Genomic DNA, 5,789 nt, shown 5'->3' on the forward strand with positions numbered 1-5,789 from the left:
GGAACATTTTCTAGAAACTATAGTAACTTGTTTTAAATATTACACCTATTACACCACTATTATTATTCTTACCATGCTGGTTTTTTAAAGTTCACTTCTGTGGTCAGTGAACTTCACCATTCAAATACATGGTAGCATTTAGATTATATAAAAAGTTTTATTTTTGAATACCTATAATACAAGGCTTTACTGGACACTGGGAGGGATATAGATAAAGGTAACACTTAGTTTTTGCCCTCGAGGAATTTATGATCTGGAAAGCAGTATTTTTTGCCATTTGTGATGTCATGGCTAATTCAACTAGTAAATAAAGAACTTTGTAAAGAAAGGATGCATAAGCAATAAAATTGCTTGCTGATTTCTTCAAAGGCCAAGCATGTTTAGTTATTTTGTTTATAAAATAGTGGGTCAGACTGGCTCTTCTTTTCATTGTGATTTTATAATATGTTTAACTGCTACTATAAGTCTGCATATTTCTGACTGCTAGGAAGACACAAGGAGAATCTTCAACTGTAAAAATGAATGGTTTGGGCAGGATGGTCTCTAAAGCTAAGTGTCATATGACCCTATTATCTTAATGCTCCAAACTTCTCTAATGTTATGTTTCAGATTCTCCAATTTTTCCACTTATCAAGTATACAAAAATATTTATTAGATGCTTTGAGTTTTTCCTATTTAAAATGGAAGTACTTATACTTCAAAAAGTGATTTTGAAGTAAATATTTCGCAAATTTTAAAGATCCGTATAGGTACATTTTCCCCATGGACTCAGATTATGACATCTTCCCTCTTTACCTTTCCCCTGTCCTAGCACTATATAGTTGGGGGGGTGGGGCAGAGAAAGGTAAAAATGTTATTACTCATGTACATAGAATTGAGTAAATAATCATCATCATCTTTCAGTTAAATATTTTTAGGGTTTGCAAAATACATTATTTTTTTTATCCTGATGTTAGAAGATAATGAAGCTGAAAACTTGAGTGATGATTTCTGCCTTTAATAATTCAGTCTTGGGAAACACAATATTCTTGTTTCATCCAAAGGAATTTTAATTTTCAAGAACATAATTACTATATTAATACAAAAATTTTAAAAATTCAGATGCAAGAAAAGTATTTTTAAATAGTTCACAAGATTAAACAGAAAAATTTTTCATTTACACCATCATTAAAAACATACTTGGGGGCAGCTAGGTGGTGCAGTGAATAAAGCACTGGCCCTGGAGTCAGGAGGACCTGAGCTCAAATCCGGCCTCAGATACTTGACACACTTACTAGCCGTGTGACTTTGGGCAAGTCACTTGACCCCAATTGCCCTCCAAAAAAGCAAAAAAAAACCAAAACCACTTGGAATTGACAATATTGTCTTCCAACTAACATACCAACTATTAGTATCACAGGACAGGCGGGGTTTGTTATTTAAAAGAATTACACTAGAGGGCGCTAAATGACAGGTTTTGACCATAAAAACCTAATTCTGTTGTCCATTGCATACTATATAATTTATGATAATTGCACTGAGATCAAATTAGGTCTTCTAATACCAATGTGATGTACTTCGAAATGACTGAGATAGGATCTATCTTCCCAATGATTTAAATGAAATTAAAATTTAAACAATTGGTGTGCATGTTTATAATCATATTTTTTTTCTTCCTCTTATTCAAAGGAGTGTTTGGCCTTAAAAGCTCAAATTCCAAAATACTCTGTTCAAATGGTTTTAATGGTCAAGTGCAATTAACACAAAAAAAGATCTCTCTTCCCAAGATTTAAGTCAAGGGAGGCATTTCTTTTTCTTTTAAAAATTAATTTATTTACTTTTAGTTTACAACATTCAGTTCCACAATCCCTTGAGTTTCAAACCCCCCTCCCCCGCCCATGGCAGCATGCAGTCAAATATAGGATCTACAAATACCTTCACATTAAACATTAGTCATGTTGCAAAGAAGGATTATACGAATGGAATGAACAATGTGAAAGAGGAAACAAAACAAGAAAAATAAAACAAATAGTTTGCTTCAATCTGCATTCAGACTCTAGCTCTTTCTCTGGATGTGGATATTTCTTTTCCATCATGAGTCTTTTGGAATTGTCTTATAACCTTACATTGCTGAGGAGTCCAGTCTATCAAGGTTAGTCGTCACACATACATTGTGTCTGTAATTGTGTACAGATTTCTCCTTGTTCTGCTCTTCTCACTCAGCATCAATTTATGTAAGTCTCTCCAGGTTATTACGAAGTCCGTCTGCTCCTCATTTCTTATAGCACAGTAGTATTCCATTACATTCATATACCACCACTTGTTCAACCATTCCCCAATTGATGGGCCTCCCCTTGATTTCCAATTCTTTGCCACCACATAAAGACCTGCTATATTTTTGTACATATGGGTCTTCCTCCAACTTCTATAATCTCTTTGGGATACAACTCTCGAAGTGGTATTGCTGTGTCAAAGGGTATTTATAGCCCTTTGGGCATAGTTCCAGATTGTTCTTGAGAACAACTGGATCAGTTCACAACTCCTACCAACAATGCATTAGTGTTCTAATTTTCCCACATCCTCTCCAGCATTTATCATTTTCCTGTTTCGTCATTTTGGTCAATCTGGCCAGTGAGATGAGGTACCTGAGAGTTGTTTTGATTTGCATTTCTCTAATCAATAGTGATTTAGAGCATTTTTTCATATGCTTATAGACATCTTTAATTTCATCCTCCAAAAACTGCCTGTTTCTATCCTTTGACCATTTATCAATTGGGGAATAATTTGTATTCTTATAGATTTGACTCAATTCTTTGTATATTTTAGAAATATGGTCTTTATCAGAGACATTGACACTGGTTATAAAAATTCTTTCCCAATTTTCCACTCAAGGGAGGCATTTCTTAACATAGCTCAACTTTAAAATCATTTGTATTACGCCTCAGAATTAAGTTCAAATTCTGACACAGTAGCTGTGTGACCCTGGCCAAGTCACTTAATCTCTTGGCCTCAATTTCCTCATCTGAGAAGATAATAGCACTTCCTCAGAGCTGTTGTGAAGAAAAAATGAGACAACATAGATTTCATTTTGCAAACCTTAAAGTGATAACAGAAATGCTAGCAATTATTACCTTGACTTCCCATGTCCCCAAGACCTGGAAAACCAAGTAATGAGTCATAAGCTCAGGGATTTGTTCTTTCTCTATGGGCTTACTGCCACTTTTATGAACTGAGTTTCATCTAATCCCCCTAATGAATTACCAAAGAAAAAAGAAAACACCCACAGGCTGATATTGTTGTAGTACCAAGTTTTCCATCTATGTGAATACTCCATCCACAGAGGTTGTTGTGGGCAGTTCTGGTCCACATTTTCATATAAATTTTCCATGAAACAGCTAATATGACTTCAGAGATTATATATGTTGCTAGTTCAGCTGAAAAACAAAAAACTTGCTCCTCTCTTTTTTTTCTTTTTGGAGGGGGGAGGGTAGAGCAATTGGGGTTAAGTGACTTGCCTAAGGTCACACGGCTAGTGTCAAGTGTCTGAGGCTGGATTTGAACTCAGGTCCTCCTGACTCCAGGGCCAGTGCTCTATTCATTGCACCACCTAGCTGCCCCTCCCTTCCCCACTCTTAAAAAAATTCAAAACTATTATTTCAGAAACCCTTTTTCCTTATTTTGGTCAAACCTGATTTCATCAGTGTAGAAATTCCTACCACTCATTCATAATCAGTAACTTATGATTTAGTTTTGGAGAGTTGCTGACTTGCTAATAAGTGACTAACTCATGGTCACTCAGTATTAAGAGACTGACTATGAGTCCAGATTTTCATGACCCCAAGGCAGGTGACATTGCTGCCAACAAGCCTCTCAGAAATAAATCAAGGCTTCAAGGAGCACTTTTGATACTACTGACCAAGCGTCAACAATGGAGTGAATTTAGTCTGGATTCTTATGCTGGAATGAAGTTTTTTCTTTTTCTGCTCCTTTCTCTAAGTGATGATCCAGTGGCTTTGGAAGTACCTTACACACTTATCATGTCTCTATCTCTTCCTGAGGGACAACTGGTGTGACAAGATAAAGTATTGTAAACCAAAGTATGTCTTCTTCTGGCATTAGCTCTTTGAAAAACAGGGGATCAGGCAGCCTCTGGTATACCCAGAATGCTATCTTCATAACTCTGAGGCAAAAGCTGGATGAGTGCTGTGGGTCAGTTTCTATGTTCCCAAAATGTAATGGGTCCTGAAGATTGTAAACTTCCTGAGGAAAAGGCCATATAAAATGTGGTACCTATTATATGTAGTACATGACTAGAACTTAAATTTAAGAGACCTTAAAATCATTTAGTCCAACCCTCATTTTAAAAATGAGAAAAATGAGGCCCAGAGAAGGTTGGTGATTTATCCACAATCACACAGGTGGGAAAGTAGGAGGGTCTTCTTTGAACCCAGGATAGTCCCGAAGTTCAGGGCTCTTTCCACTATAGCATGCTATATTTCAATCTCCCGAAGAGCACATAAAGTGAGTTGTAGATTGAGGAAATCTTTTAAAGTGTTTGAAGTTTGGTTTTCTACCTTTAAAAAAAAAAAGGCACTTTGTTATTTCCTCTAGGGTAATGGTCACAATGGCCACCTTACCGGCATTTCCTGAAGGTGGTTCCAATGGAAGTACGGAGTCTTAATTGACCCCCATCTGTAAGAGTATTAAAAAAAATACAATCTTTCTTCTCTGAAGCAGTTCTTCATGAAGGGTGGGGGTAATGTGATGAGGACTGAGTGACAGAGAAGGGGCACATTAGAGGGAAAATAAACCAAATACTGAAAAACTCCTGAATACCGAACATCTGGACCTCTGTGAAATGATCTGGATAGAATTGAAAAAAGCTATTTTTCTTTCTCTGCAGTCTCAGGGAATACTGACTGGGCCAGTCCTTTTCAGGGAAGGAAGACAAACATTGGTGGAATCCTGTTTTAGAGGGTTCCTCTCCATTACAGCTTCAGATGACTCACTTACCCTGGGCAACTCCTTTAGCAATCCTGCCAGATTCTGGCCAGTCAGGGGCCAAATTGTGAGGATAACTGAGGTATTTCTTTATCTCTGGATCTAACTTTCCCTCTAGGGAGACTAGTCTCCTCCCTTCCTCACCCCCTCTGACCCCAGGGCCAGGCAGCATTAGTTTACTGCTGGCAAAGTCTGGTCCTTGGAGCTTCCTGCTTCTCTCTTTAAGGGGGAAGGGGAGAAACCACAGCTCTTATAAACACCACTCTTCCTAATGACCACTTTGCTTCCTACTTTTGGGGCCATTTCAGTCAGAAAATACTAAAAGTGGGCAGCAATCCTACAAAGCAGAATTTAAAATGTAAGGGTAGGATAGTTCCTTTGTCAGCAAGTTGGTGAACCAAGGCTTTGCTTGCCTTTTCCTCTGGGTTCCTAATATTCCCCTCCCCCAGCTCTCCATATTTGCCTCTCCCATGCACTGAGCTTAGTCCCTCTTCATGACACAGGAAGCTGCTTCAGTCAACGCCCTACACAGCTCCTCCAGACCTAGTGATTGCCAACTCAGAAGTAACACTTTAGCAACCAAGCGAACTGCGTAGAGGGTAGCTTGATAGAAGATTCTGATTCTGGACTCGTATTTAAAAAAAAAGGGGGGGAGGACAAAAAACAAATGTTGAGGAGTGAGAAAGGTTTGCCACCAATAGTCTGAAGGGAATATGGATTCCATATATATTGCTCTATGTTCCTCTTGCACAAATCTGGGCAGTTTTTTCCATCAATTCTCGAGTGCGATGTAAGAATGCCACACAATA

This window comes from Petaurus breviceps, unplaced genomic scaffold (assembly GCF_028583685.1).
Source record: "Petaurus breviceps papuanus isolate PSGF00001 unplaced genomic scaffold, PetGlider_PUasm1.0 79, whole genome shotgun sequence".
NCBI lineage: Eukaryota > Metazoa > Chordata > Mammalia > Diprotodontia > Petauridae > Petaurus > Petaurus breviceps.